This window comes from Eptatretus burgeri, chromosome 15 (genome assembly GCF_056783735.1).
Source record: "Eptatretus burgeri isolate ZD-2024b chromosome 15, Ebu_testis_v1, whole genome shotgun sequence".
NCBI classification, from domain to species: domain Eukaryota; kingdom Metazoa; phylum Chordata; class Myxini; order Myxiniformes; family Myxinidae; genus Eptatretus; species Eptatretus burgeri.
Window position 1 is genome coordinate 54744516 of NC_140975.1, and position 16098 is coordinate 54760613.

The window sequence follows — 16098 nt, forward strand, 5'->3', positions numbered from 1 at the left end:
GAAATTATAAAGAAAGTGGAGACGCAAAATAGCGGCGCGGCTCCACCTCAGCGCAACACGAAGCGGGAGAGGATTAGTATGAACATCGTAACGAGCTGCACAGCACGAAGAAAACGCTCTCACCCACTGGTTCAAACCACGTGGTCACAGCATGCATCATGGCAAATGAAGCAGGACGACGACGCGTACATTCGCGAGCTTCATGCACAATTGGCGGATGCCTTGGAACAGGTGGAGTGTGATCGGAATTATATTGAGTAGTTACAAATTAAATTGGACGAGGCACTACGGCAGGCAGAGGAGTTTCAGGAAAATTATATGCACAGGGAATCACAACAATTGGTCGATGCACAGGAACGAATTCGGTGGCTGGAAAATGACTTCGCCGACACAGTCGAGGAACTACATGGAGAAATGACGAAAGTCGAGTGGTTTACCCGTAGGTTGGAGTGGAGTACCCATAAGTTGGAACATGAGAAGAGCGAACTGAACAAAAGAATAGAGGAAGAACAAATTAGTAACTCCCGGGATAGGAAGAACTTGGAAAAAGAATGGAAAATAAAGCTGGAAAAGGAAAAACGGGAACACGATTTGTAATTGGAACAACTGAAGGAAAAGGTAAGATCAGGCCATCAGATAAGAGAAAACCTTGAACAGAAGATAAAAAGAGAAATATATGGAGCAAAGGAAGGAATAATTGTTGGAAAAGTCGACAGCTTTGGAAATCAGAGTACAGGGGAAATGAACTGGGACGTCAACTGGAAATTAGCAAGGAATACGATAAGAGAATGGACAAAATGAGGGAGGAAGCATGCAAAAGAGGTGCTGAGATGAGAAAGGAATTAGGGGAAAAAGCTTCTGAGTCACAGAAACACCAAAACAAAGAGAGGGAATTACAAAACAAGCTGAGGATGTTAAGTGAGGAGAAAGAGAGAATGGAGAATGAAACGTTAAGGAACTACACTGTGCAGATTGAACAGTTAGAAGCCAAAGCAAGATTAAAGATTGAGACGGAAGAAAGAGTAGTGAAAGACCAACGAATGAAGCAGGAAAAGGAAATCAATCAATTGAGAGAAACGACGAGGATGGAGAATGAAGAACAAGAGAGACAGTGGAATAGGAAACAAAAAGAACATGAATTTGAAATTGACCAACTAAAGAAGCCAGCAAGGTTGGAGTACGCAGAGATGGAAAAACTCCGGAAAGATAACGAACAACTAAAAAGGCTCAGAGAGGAAGAATGACTCAAATGAAAAGGAAAATGGAGCCAGGAAGTAGAACAGCACAATGATGTGGGATGTGTGACATCACCACAGGGAGGAATGTTAGTGGTGCGGGACTTGATTGACATCACTCGTCGGATAAAACAACAATTAGAGAAAACCCTGGTGAAGAAGACATTGAGGGAGCATATGGGGTTGTTGACGAATGAAACACATTTTGAGCAGGTCCAGCATGTGGAGCTGACAGCCCCAGAGGAGTGTGGCGATCTAATGATGAGTAATCTGCTGGAGAGAAGCGACCGGACTGAGCTGACTCGAACGAAGCAGGTATGAGGGCACATGCATACATGGTGCGGATGAGGAGCTTAAGGTAGGAATTGGATTTTATGTTGATGAGGAGACTCTGTGCGATGGGGTGCACATATGCGTGACCCCTGAATGTGTGTGTGTGGAATGCCTGTGAATGAATGCTGTGAGCCCACAGTCCAGACTACAGCACCGCTGTGTGCTGCCAAAGCTGAGACGTGTGTGTGTGTACTCACGTGGTGGTCAAGAATGTAACCCTGGAATGCGAGGCAGTTAGTCAGTACCCAGGCAAGTTTGAATGTGTGGAATGTGAACATATAACCTTGGAATATGTGCAGCCTGTTTTGTTTGGGAGTCCTGAGTGTGGAATGAGTGGTGACGTAGGAAATAGGTTGGAGGTGCAAGGGGAAATAGAAATGCCACCAGGACAGAACTTGACACAGGGGACGGAAACCATAATGAACAGCTCCGCATAAGTTCTTACAGAGTTAGAGGTGCTGCATCCAGGAGCAGGCTTTAGAAATTGGATGTTAATTTCTCTCTCAACCTCACAAGAACTTTGGGGTAGAGCGCAGATGAGTAGCAAGTGGAACTGGCATGTGTCACATATACCCCGTACCCATTTTAGAACAGGAAGGGGCCAGCAGCGACACCACCATGTGTCACTTGGTCTTCAAACCTCTCTGAGGAAACGAGGAGTTTGGCTAGCTGAGTGGGGTTTATCCGTCTTCAGGGAGTTAGAGAGAAGAGACGGAGGCCGCTCCCCCGATTGGGGTTTACCTGACTTCCGCGAACCCTGGAAGAGAGGAGGGGGTGGACCACAACCCCAATTGAGACGTGACCCCTTTGAGCCGTGGCGGAAAGGTGGCGGGGTCATGTAATGTGTAATGAGGGATTCCTTCCCTCACTCCCCTTCCAATGAACCAAAGAAGCAGGCCATATTGGGATCTAAAAATTTTGATTGAAAATTATATCGAGAGTGATTGCAAATTGAGAGACTGACAGAAGGGATAAGAGTGGCACGAGTGGATTTGGGTGATTATTAAAAAATATATAAAAAGTAGTGGAGACATCACAGGCAGAGCGTTAAACACACTGGAAACAAGTGGACGACAAAGAGTGGCTTGTTTGAGGAGAGACTGAAATGCCTGGTTTGAGCCATGCAGAGGTTCCATGGGGCTGGTGAAGAGATTTTGATGTTTTGTTTAAATTGTTGGAAATAAACGATTAGAGCAGTATGGAGGAGGCCAGCGGACGACGGATATAGTGACAAATTGATTGGGGTTTGATAAAAAAAAGTGTATCAGTTAAATTTGATGACCAAGTGGGATCCGAGGGACTGGTGTGTTTTTTTTTTAACATAAAAGTGAAAGGTGTTGGATGGTGTTGTGGACTGAGTGTGTGGCACTGTGGAATGAATGACTAAAGTGTTGGGGGTGAATGGCGTGATTGTGCAAATGAGGAGAGTGAGTGCGAACAACGTACCCTGTCGGTAGGAGTCTCCTAACCAAGTTAGAATAGGTTAGGGGGACTTAGATGATTTGACATGGATTCTGGCTGCTGTTCCATCGTGCAGGAGGACTGCTAGGGGTAGGTGCAGGCCAAGGTATGGTGGTACTGGCTGGGAGTGTGACATGGTATTAGAAGTTGGTGAGTCGGGAGAGAGGGCACCAGCACTTTGGGGGCTCCTGGCAGGTGAAGGCTGCCAGAGATGACAGGAGAGCGCAGTAGGTTTTAGTGCCAGGAGAGCACAGTAGGTTTTAGTGCTAGGAGAGCATAGTATGGGGGCTCGAGAGCCATCCCTTATTTAGGAGTTCCAGAAGAACAATCAGGTGAACCATGAGGTCACTGGGTGCCCCCCCCACCCCCGATTGGAAGCAGGCAAAGAAGTCTAGTAGTAGTCACATTCCCCAGCCAGCGAGTTATGGCTGGCACCACCAAATGAAACAAGACAAATAAGGGCCTTGCCCAGGTTTAAAAGAATGGAACAGTGTGCCAGGTTGAGAAAATTGGTCATTAGGATCATTCTGGCCATAGCAGGGTTTGTTTCGTTGTTTAGAGCTAAAAGTAAGTTGTTCCGTTCGATGAACTCTCCTCCGCACCATTCATGTGTGACACCTGGTACGAGAAGGGATGATGGGAAAAATTTTTAACAAGGGCCAGGCTAGGTCACCCTCTCCAAGTGCCAGAGAGGCCACCAGTGTGTCATGAGCACACACCCACGAAGATAACATTTGATTAAGAAACACACTATCCTGTCTGCTAAAAAAAAAAGACCTTATTTAGAAGACCATACCAAAACAAGTCAGGCAAGGAAGGTTAAGGGTACTCTCCATCTCACCTGGTCTGAGGTCATCACACCCACTTGCGCTCTCAAGAACGCCTCCAAACTGCATTTGCTTACCATCGATATCACCGTGCCACCATTGCTGTGTCACCTGCTGTCCAATGCAGGGCTTGTTGCCTGCTGATGCTCGTGAATAGGCCATTGCGGCCGAGAAATCATTTGTGGGCCATATGGGCGAAGCATTTTTGTGGGTCATATGGGCCGAAGCATTTTTGTGGGCCATTGAGGCCAAAGTGCTTTTGTGGGCCATTGCGGCTGAAGATTCATGCCATTTTGTGGGCCATTACGGCTGAAGATTCATGCCATTTTCTGGGCTCAGTGGGCTGAAGAACTCTCTGTGAGATTAGGCCACTGGGCCGACAACTCACCTGGTGAGAGGCCAACAGGGCCATGAAGTGAGGAAACCCTCAGGGGTGAATAGACAATACTGCCGGGAGGGGGCATGAAGTAGCGAACACGTTAGGGAACTTTGAACCTTTGAATGGTCCTGCTCCTACGCAAATATTGGTGTTAAAAGTAATATTGAATGCCCTCTCAAACAAGTCCATAATTAGAATGTTAAGTATTGTGCATAGAGTGTGAATGTGTTTGTTAGATTCGTAATCCGACACACCAGGATAGGGACATGCCAATCTTACTGTGACACTTTGGTTTTAGGAGTTAAGTGCTTCCAATATTGTGGGTTAGAGTAAATGGGAGATTTGTGCTACACGTTAGATAGGGCCATGACTGTGGGCTGCCCCAAATGGAGGCTCGCCAGAGCCTCCGGAGAAAGGTGGGGGTAGTGTTGCGGAAATGGGCCTTTAGTGGGTTATTAAATATAGGATTAGCCCAGATCCCCCCTTAAATGCATGTTTAGCTAGGTTGTTTGGTAATCGGATGTTACATGTGTGTCGGGAGGTGTAGCAGGCTGTCCAGTGTTCATAGAGTGGTGGTGAGTAGGGTGGATATACTGGTTCTAGCTCACTTTTCCCCATGTAAATGAATGGGGGATTTTCAGCGATTCCCTTTTTTCCCCCTAAAAATAAACCCCCTTTTTATCCGTTTTACCCTGCTGTGCAGGGGTTTGGCTTTTTGTGAGGCAATGTTTTATGGCCGGATGCCCTTCCTGGACGCCTCTTACAACACAGGGATATGGTACACCTATTCTAACCGGGGCATACACCGGGACCAGTACACTGGTACTCACTTCGCCGACCTCGGATGGATGACAGGCTGAGTCAACCCCCTGGTGTTAATTCAGCAGCCAACGGGGCTTGAACTCAGGACACTGGGATCCCAAGCCGCCACCCTAACCACTAAGCCAACACCAGGCTTAGCCAACACCAGGCTATCCCAAGGTATATTTATTTGTCTCCCCTTTTAACCTGGAGGTTGATCAGCTCACTCATTGAACCTATAAAGATTTGTTCATTCTCAAATTCCTTCAATAGTTTAATTTTCTTTGCACAATAATCCCCATCTAAAATATTGACAAACAAAACATTTGAATCTTTATATTTTTTAAGATACCCCTTTTGTGCCATTACGAAATGATAAACTTCTCTTAATGCTCTTGTTTGACCACCGCCCGAGTTGCAAATCATTTTTGTGTATAAACCACGCCATAAAAAAAGTTTTGTTTCAAATGTTTTCAGTTCATGCCGTGAAAATGAGGAAGTGTTTTTTTTTGACACGGTCGTGCTGTGTGAATGAGGAAGTGGCTTTGGACTGTCACGCTGTGAAAAAATAGGAACTATTCTGTGAGACAAGGTCTCGTGTTTATATTTTATCTCAGAACACGAACTGAAAACATTTGAATCAAAACCATTTTAAGTATGTTTTGTAAATGATTCATACAATCGCCCAGTTATTTTCCAAGCTGTCATTTCCTGTGGCCACACCCAATGATTAAGCAATCTCCTCATCGTTGCTTTATAAGTGATTCGCCAGACATAGTTTCTGCCAGATGGGATTTTCATTTTTACAACTGAGGCATGGACTCACTCTCTTCCGATGAAGACAACAGCTCACTACAAAGTTGGTAAGTTTGTGTATGGTTTTCTCTTTGAACGATGAAGCAAATGATTATAAATTACATCATGATAATTCTGATATATTTTTTTTTCCCTGACAGGTCATTGGAAGAAATTGAGTTTACATATCACGACGAGGTGCATGAAATGAATACTCTTATTGAAGAGATCAATGATTTTAGAAGAGAATTGAAAGACATTTATAATGAGTGGTACGAAGTCTTATCACGTCCTCTCATCTCGAAGGAATTAAACCAATGGTGAGACACGTGTGTGTGTGTGTGTGTGTGGGTGTGTGTGTCTCTCTCTGTCTGTCTTTCTACCTACCTCTCTCTGCTCTTATTGAAGAGGTCAATGATTTATAATGACTGGTCTCTGATCTCGAATGAATTAAACCAATGGTGAGACACGTGTGTGTGTGTGTGTGTGCGTGCGTGCGTGCGTGCGTGCGTGCGTGCGTGCGTGTGTGTGTTGCTTTCCCTGTCTGTTTGTATCTCTCTCTGTCTGTCTCTTCATCTATACCCTTGACTTATTTTTTTTTTTTTTTCAGCACTATCACACAACATCAGCTGTTGAAGCAATCTTGTACAACACATGATTTTCTGGAGGTAAATGTTTCTGAATTATTATTAATATCACTCTCTCTTTAGAATGTCGTCTTATGTTGGTTGCATCATTAGTTTGGACGTGGTTTTGTCAGTACACTGAATTCATTTTATTGACCTTGAAAGGATGACAGGCTCCTGGTGTGTTAATTCAGTGGTCAATTAGGCTTACTCATATTACCATGTAATTATCTTTATAAAACCTAATTATTATCCACTTTTTGTTTCAAAACAGAATATGGTGTCTGAGTTTCGAAATCACAAGACATCTGAAGAAGATTGCTGGGAAAGATTATACATTCTCGCAAATGAATATTTAATATTTTCAATATTAATAAATTATATTTGTTTTGTTTACAATTACTTGATTCTGAATTTCAAGAAGAAGATAAAGGGGGTAGGTGCGCTCCCCCAATGACCCATCACCCCCTCATCCCATCCCTCCCCTCCCCATGTGTGTGTGTGGGGAAGGGTGGGGGTGGGATGAGGGAGGTGGTGCGTCAAAGGTGGGGGGCGCACAGGGGGGATGAGGGGGGTGGGGCTTGTGTGGGTGGGGCCTGTGTGGGCGGGGCTTCGGTGGGGCTTGTGTGGGCGGGGTGTGTGTGGGTGGGGCTTGTGTGGGTGGGGCTTGTGTGGGCAAGGTTTATGTGGGTGGAGCTTGTGTGGGAGGGGATTATGTGGACAGGGTTTATGTGTGTGGAGTTTTTGTGTGGAGCTTGTGTAGACAGGGCTTATGTGGGAGGGGTTTATGTGGGCAGGGTTTATGTGGGCAGGGGTTTATGTGGGTGGAGCTTATGTGGGAGGGGCGAATGTGGATGAGGTTTGTGTGGATCAATGGATGGGTGGAGAGATGGGTGGATGGGTGGATGAGTGGAGCTTGTGTGGATAGGTGGATAATTTTTTAATTAAATAAACATGTTGTGTGTGGAGAACTAATTAACTAATCACTAATTATGTGAATATGATGAATATGGGTGGAGCTTGTGTGTGTGTGGAGCTTGTGTGGAGTTTTTGTGTGGAGCTTGTGTGGAGCTTGTGTGGGGTTTGTGTGTGGTGGGGTTTGTGTGGGGTTTGTGTGGGCGGGGCTTGTGTGGGTGGGGTCAAAAAGGGGCGGAGTCAAAAAATTTCAATTTATTGGAGCTTGTGAGGGGTGTGTGGTGGGGTTTGTGTGGGGTTTGTGTGGGTGGAGTCAAAAAGGGGCGGAGTCAAAAAATTTCAATTTATCTTTGTCTTTTGTAATTCCTGTGAATAAAATGAACCTAAAATCTCTTCCCCTTCCAAATCATATATTTTATAAGTCCAAGGAACCGTATCTATTACATCAACAATTTAAAAAAGTTATTTCGTCCATCGTTCAGTAAAACCTTTCTCAAAATGAGATTTCCACCTATATATTCTTACGATATCACCAACTTTGAACTTAGGTTTTCTGACATTAATCTCTTTTTCATATTTTAATTTTGTAAATGTTTCTGATGGTTTCATATTTGTTGACGTGTGAATCGTGTCATTATACTTATCCACAATATCCTGAATAAAAGATGACCATTGTTGTGAACTGAGTTGTGTGAATTTTTTTATATAGTCTCTCTTTTAAGGTACGATTAAAACGTTCAACAACAACTGCCTTCCCTTCATTAAAGGTACTGTTTAATGTAATACTGTTATTTTTTAGAAAATTCATAAATGTCTTGTTATAAAACTCTCTACCCTCATCAGTCCACAATTTTTTAGGTTTTCTCTTACTTTTATTAAATATCTGTTGAAAGGCTAACATAAGAGTATTACCTGTTTTGTTTTTTAATGGGACAACCCATACGTATCTACTCCTCAAATCAATAACGGTTAAAGCATACTTGTACCCCTTATCATTATTGAGTTCAATCAAATCAGCAGACCAGATATAATCAACTTCCTTGGAATAAACTTTCCTTCTCTGAAAATTTGTGAATATTGGTTTATGTAATTCATCAGCTAATTGCTCTTCAGTCTTAATGGCATCATTAGAGCCTATAAGTTTTTTGAATTTCCAAGTCCAAGTTTCAATTTAGCACTGATCATCTTCTTCACAATGAACCGATCAACTTTTTCTCTCAAGGTTGGATTTTGTATCAGAGACACATTATACAACATTTCTCTATCGGCTTCATGCTTTTATTCCAACGTTGTGGTATTCCCATAATCAATATTGTGTCTCATGCACACTTCATCAACTCCATTGATAGGCTGACTCCAGGATTTAGGATTGTCTGCCTCATCTAATCTTTTATCCAAGTTTGTGCCTGGACCACAGAAAGAATACCCTGGAAGATGTAATTCCCCTGGTATTCCAGTAGTTGTAAATTTACTTCCTGATAAAAACTTTTGTATATCTCCTCCGAGTTTGTGTTTGGAGATAAATTGATTTTTTTTTTTGAACCACACACCGAACATATACCTTTTTGTATAACCCTGTTATTTTTACTTTTAATATATGAAATCTTTTTAGTATTAGTTTTCTTTTGACATTTGAGACAATAACTCATTTATTTATGTGAAAAATTCCTGCAGAGTGCAAAAACCTTTTTAGTTTCCAACATGCACATTTGAATCTTAATTTTTAAAACATAAAGAATCCTTAGAAATGCCTTCACTCTCTCCTCCATTTATTTAAGAAAAAACTTGAATTAAAATGAATAGCTTGTCGATGATAGTCTTGTCGAAAGTATTGCAAATAGACTTGTCAATTCTTTGTTTTCCTCCTCGGTGGGTTGAGTTATTTTCTGTAATACCACCAATCTTTTTGAATCTCACTGGTTTCCATATTTTGATATTTATTTTGTCTCGCTCTTTCCTCCCTCTCCTCCCTCTCTCTCTCTTCTCTCTTTCCTCCCTCTCTCTCTTCTCTCTCTTCTCTCTTTCCTCCCTCTCTCTCTTCTCTCTTTCGTCCCTCTCTCTCTTCTCTCTTTCCTCCCTCTCTCTTCTCTCTTTCCTCCCTCTCCTCCTTCTCTCTCTTCTGCTTTTCCTCCTCTTCCCTCTCCTCTTCAACTCCTTCCTCATCCCTTACTATCCTTGAATCGCTTACACCCCATAGAATATTATACATATATTCATCAGGATTTCTTGTTATTCCTGTATCCAAAATAATTTTTTTTTACAACAGGAAACCAATAAAATTTCTAAAAGAGCCTTACCTTTTCTTAACTTCATAATTTTTTCATTATTTAACATTCTAATTAAATCTAAAGTTGTCGGTTTATCAACATCAGCATAATGCCAATCTTTTATTGAAAATACCTCATTCTTATGTTGTAGAACATATTTATTAAAATACCGAATACCCTTTTCTTGAAGGTATGCTTGGACACAGAAATGATAATTTTCTTGAAGCCTTCTTGCTGTCATTTATGTATTAGAAATATATGTTAGAATAATATTATGGCACGAAACACCTCCCCATCTTCCCATAGTTAAATCATTTTGTATTTCCTTACTTATTATATATAATACTGTTTTTTTCTGTTTTCATGAGATAAACAAGGGCAAAACCATTATTATATTTACCCTTATTAAATTCTTTTATTTGTTGTTTACTAATCGTGGACCCACAAAACTCATTCTCGATACCAAGTGGATAATATTCTTCCTTACGAGACTGATTTAATTGTTCCAGGTCTTCGAGGTTAATTTTAAATGACCAATTATACCCTAAATCATTCATATCATACCTCATTGTTCTATTCTCATGCAAACGATACGCCCTTTTTTTTTTATAAAAATTTATTTTAATTCGAACTGTGAATTCTGTATGACCTGGAGATAATATCAACACTTCTGTATCTTTGGAATACACGGCTGTTTTATTTAAGTATATATATTGTGATAAATCGCTTAATCTCACCAAGTCATTCGCGTCAGTCGGGCTTGGATAATTTTTTAATTTATAAGCATTTTTCATGTTAATATTTTTGGTTATATTATATTTATGTCGTTCAGCCTGTGCCTTTGTGTAATAATTTGATAAATCAATATCCAGTTCTTGAGATACACCAAAGATAGAACCATCTTTACCAACATAAGTCATTTATATTCGATTAAAAATAATATCATAAATTTTTTTTTATTTTTGTTGAGTTGAAATAACACATATAGACATAATTGACCACAACACTTAGAATTTAATTCTTGGACTTGAAATGTTTGGTAAACACCATTCTGTAAGAATTTTATGACTTCAACAGGTGGTGGAAGACCAAAACTATCAAAATAATATTTGTCTTGACTATTAAAAATACAAACCCAATGAGAACCGTTCCCATTATTATCTTCTAAGTTCATAATAATATTCTTTGTATGTTTAGGCACATTTGTTAATTCATCTCTCATACAAATAACCACATTATGAATTTTTAATTTCTTACAATATTTAACAAGTTGTAAATTTGATGTTGTATTCTTACCAAATTCTTTCAACCACTCATCAATGCTCATTTATTTATTAGAAAGATATAATCCATAACCTCTTTTAGTTAATTTTACACCTGCTTGTGCGATAGAAGAAAGCATATCTCCAACTAACAATCTCGCTTTATCAGGCAGACCTTCAAGTTTTTCAGCAAAATCTACAATTACACCACTTCCACTAATTTGTTTCTCCAACTCTTTGTTATGTCTTTCCAATTCTTTTTGAGCCTGGAGTTGAGCCTTCCTTTCGTTGGCAGTTTTCACCGCTGTTGAAATACCACCCATCAATGCTCCAACCGCACTTAAACCAGCAAATAAAGGAATTAGAAATGGGAGAAATCCTCCACTCGTCTCTCTTATTGAATATTTTTTCAACATTGGTTTTGTCATTTTAATTTTAAGTGAGCCAGTGTCATTCAAGATTTTAACCTGTTCTCTTGTGAGCAAAACATCAATTCTTACTGCTCCTTTTCTCTGAATTGTATTAACGTTAATCGTACAAGGCTTTTGATTTTGAACACAAGATGATAGTTTATGAAGATTGATTTGATTAACATATACCCCAGTTGGTACTTTGCCACTCATTTATTTAACAAAAAATTATGTGAGACTAATCATCACACCATTATCTGTATTAATCTGCAATTCTGTTTCTTCCAAAAGCAAACAATATGTATCAACTTCTTCACTCTCTCCTCTTTCAATGTATAGGGAAGTATCCACTCGATTAGACTTTATAGTTTCCTTTTGCGCGCTCAGGTCAAACGCATAGATTGTATACAAACTTTTAAATGCTGTCATATCCAAAATAGGTTCTTTATTTCCATTACTTTCACACACCTTTTGGTAAGACTTGTATGCTTCAGCAAAATCATTTTTTTCCCAATTAATTTCCAATCTATCTCGTGGATAAAATGTTCCATCTAGAGAAACGCGAAGTTGTTTCACCTTAGCATTATCACTCAATGCATTATTCTTATCAGTCGCAGTATCACCATCTGGCTTTTTAAAAATCATCCACAGATATCGTGGCTTTCCTTGCAGAACACCCAAATTCCACGTGTAAGTGGTTTGGTTGAGTTTAACGTGTTGACATCTTCTTTTGAGGTATGATACACTGAGTGGTTTCTTTGAGTTAAGTCTTCGATTCAACATCTCTTCTGTTTTAAGATTAGGAGTATATTCACTGATATACCAACTCATTTCCTCAATTACAAATTTATTCTGGGCACCAAAAAGTAATCTATTTTCATTATCATTCCTTTGTAGTTGAAATCTAATTTTAAGACCATACAGAACTTTATCATGATCACAAAATCCAAATATACCTTTAAGAGGAACTGCCACAGTAAAACTATTTTCTGCTTTTGTATCATCATTATACATTCCTTTCCTTTGAGTATATCCAGGGTCTGTGTTTGTTCCCATTGACATATCAGGAATAAAACCTTCGACAGACCCCTTTCCCATTCTATCACTGAATGTATAGAGTGTAAATTTTATCATTTCAGATACAGCAGAGACATAATCAACCGCTTCAACTTCTTGTGTTCCAATATACAAACGCACACTATCAAACATTTTCCAGAAGAAATCATTTACAAGTGTAGCGTTTGTGTTATTCCCAGCTTTAGTGAATTTAAATTTACACAACAAGAAACTTTCGGAGAGATTCAAATAGGTTTGTTGATTATTTATTTCAAAACTTTTTGTACCATTCGTATTCCAGTCTGTTCCAGTTATTGCATTTACCTTGAAGTAATCTTCTTTTTTAGTGGAGTTTGGGATAATAATAGTATCATCCAAATCATAGATACTATCAATTGCTTCCATACTTGTATTTATTTCGGAAAAAAGATGTTAAAACTTTTGAAACCCTGATCCAAGTATTTGAATTATTTTCTGTCGTACTTGGGGGGACAACTGAGTTTTGCCTTTCTTAATTTCTTTTATTGCTTGTAATTTATGAGATTCTTTCTGAGCATATTTTATACTCTTTACAGCACCTGCGACATTTCCCACAGCAGAAGCAGTTGAACCAATTAGATCTTTATGTTTAAGAATAGTTGAACCAATACCCATTAGAGTATCAATTATCCCATCTCCTCTAAATTGATGTCCAACACCCCTTTGTCTCTTAGGTTTATAGTATCCTCTACCAAGATACATACCTTCACCCTTGTAGTATGGGGAAAGGAACATCCCATCCCCTGTAATTATTTTATATTTTCCCAACTCGTGTTTCCTCACAATAACCATCGTATTTATTTATTGGAAAACTTCACGTAGGTGAATTCTGATAGATATAACTTCTCCATTAAAAGAAATCACACGATTATCTTGGTCGGTTATCCTAAAATTTACTCTGTGTATGGTTTTTCCTGACACAGGGAGATAAACCAAATTTTAGGGTTCCATATTGAATTTATAACCAATTGGGGTTGAGTATGTGCTGAATGAAAATATTGTATTTGTTTTTTTTCCATCATTATAAGCACCATCAATCAAATCACAGTGAATTAACACTGAATTTATTCCTGAGGATATTTGAATGACATTATCACTGTAAAACGTCCCATTAGTTTCAATCTTTTTTGAGGAGAAACCCAATAACTCTCTAAATGAATTATCAATTGTGAAATCAACCTTGTAGTTATTTTTAACTTTAATCGTTGATTTTGAAGTATATTTTTGAATGTTTATAACAATATTTTTTGGTTCATCACCCTGTTCTTTCATAAGACGAGCAATTTCGGAAGATATTTGAGAAATCTCATATGCTCCGGGTGAGACTGTTATCGTTTTGTATCCACTTCTGGGATTATAACTAAACTTGTCATTTTTATCAGTTATATTAAATAAGGTATTATAAGTTTCCATGGACAATAAAGATGCCTCATATTCTTTTGTTGTGTCAAGTTGTAGTGGGTATGGGAGTGAAGATGTGTGGTCGCTTGTTGTGAAATTGAAACTAAGGATTGTGCTTCTCATCTTATTTAATATGAGATAAAATGTCTTTATATTGATATTTATTAATTATTTTCATGTTCATCAACTGGTCTAAAATGGCTGATGCTTCATTAAAACAATTGTTATTTCCAGCCTTCTTACTACCTAACAACAATAACAGTCTATTAACTAATTGCGATGGGTCATTTGGAAGAAAACTAACACCTGAACCAAGGATACTTAAAGCCTGAATAATGTGTTTCTCCTTCTCATTCTTCCTACTTTTACCAGAAAGAATAACCTTATAATTTAAAGTGTTCAGCAGATCAATATATACGCTATCATCATTATTTTCCATATCCAATGGTTTATCAATATACTTTGATTCATCCCTCACAGTTGAACCTTGTCTTCCATCTTTTGTGAGAAGAAACATTAATCTCGGAGTTAGTTTAACAGGGGGTTGAGCAGAACCCAAGAACCTTAATTCATCATTAAATATCAATGCCTTTTCTTGAAGAAGATGTAATATTGCTGGTTGTTCTGTTGGAATGAGTCCTGCTTTGGTTTTTTAATCCGCTGAATATTCATTGTTTTGAACAGCATTCACAATATAATCAGGCGGGTGATTAATCTCTTCCAGTTGTTGAAATAAACCTTCATCATCATATTCTAATTCTCCTAAATGCTCTAATTCTTCCTCCGTCATTTGACTGAAATCTTTTAACATTTGGAGCTTTCTGGGAGTATATTCTACTGTGGGAACTGTGGAAACATCTTTCATTTTTTCTTGGGAAGTTTTTAAAAGTGGTTTAAAAAATTTCTCTTGTTTTCTTTCAAATGCTTCTTCACCCGTTAGTTTCTGTCTGCGTTTCTTCTTTATGTCTTCCTGCTGTTTTACAACTTTTGAAACCAACTCTTGATGTTCCTTAAATCTTCTTGCTCTTTCTTTTGCATCCATTTATTTATTGTAAAATATAATTTAATGAATTGTAAAGATCAACAGGGAAATTTTCCTTTTCTTCATCATTCAAGTAGATGTGTTCAAATAAATCCTTTTCTTTAAATATTTTATCAAATTCTTTATTAACATTAATGCGAGTTGTAATTTCTTCTTCACTAATACTTGCATCTCTGCTTTCCATACGTTTGCGTTGAGTTTCTTCATCAACATCAAAACGGAATGATAAAATCTTCACTCCGCTCAGATGTTTAATAATAATTTGTCTCGTTCCTTCTGGATTAGTTTCTAATTTCCCAACACCACCAGATTTTAGTTTCCTTAACTCACTCTTACAATGTGAATATTTTGTTGTACCAAGAGAAACCTCCTCAAACATTTGACCTTCATTCCTCAATCGCATATGTTCCTCCACTGAAATATAGTGATAATCTTCACCTTTTACTTCTCCAGGTCTTATTGCTCTAGTTGTTGTTGATACAATGCATATCACGGGGTGTTCTTTAAGTAAATTTACAATATTCTCATTTGTACTACACAAGAACCTTGATTTATGAAAGTTTTTTCCAGAAGCAGATTTACCCACAAGATTTACAATAATAGTTGTCATTTATATATGTAATTGTTTATAAAACAAAAAATATATCCCTTAATATCTCATCTTGTTTCACAACAATATATTTATATTTTTCAGTCGTGTGCTTCATGTAATCCTCAAATTTCTTTTTACTACATAATATAGAACAATTATCTCTCCAAAAATTATTGATATCTATTGAATTTAACTTGAATAAAATAAAAGTATTAGCATTGTTTCTGATGGAACGACGAGGAAGTTGAAAGTACGATTGACTAAGATAAATACAATTACAAGAAGAATGTCTCCCTCTTGTGTAGTAGCTGTCCATTACCGTTTGGTTTCTCTCATTAACACAATCATCAAAGATAACAAGGTTCTTTTTTGATTTATCCAAATCTTGGGGAGACGGTATATCATCCGTATTATCACTAAGAATACAAGTTATAGGATTTGATTTCTTTTTACATCTCTGTGTATCACAAAATAGTTGAATTATATCTTCAATGTTATAATCATTTAGGTTTTTTTGACGTTTAAATAAACCAATTATATCTTCTTTTTGAAGACCAGCATTAAAACCTTGTGAGAGTAGTTGATACTCTGGTTGAAAACTCGACTTTGTGAAAATTATTAAATTATCATAATCTAAAAAGTTGGGAGTGAGGAGCA

At 38.4% G+C, this 16098-nt stretch overlaps 2 long non-coding RNA genes across 3 annotated transcripts in view; both read left to right on the forward strand.

The window, feature by feature from the left end:
• The window catches only part of LOC147012197 (uncharacterized), a 175256-nt gene that overhangs the window by 96567 nt on the left and 62591 nt on the right, over positions 1-16098 (forward strand). The gene's annotated exons all lie outside the window — the stretch shown is intronic.
• Positions 134-6876, forward strand: LOC147012198 (uncharacterized). Its single transcript, XR_015051509.1, has 3 exons — positions 134-6151; positions 6442-6499; positions 6732-6876. It is a non-coding gene; the product is annotated as an uncharacterized LOC147012198 (long non-coding RNA).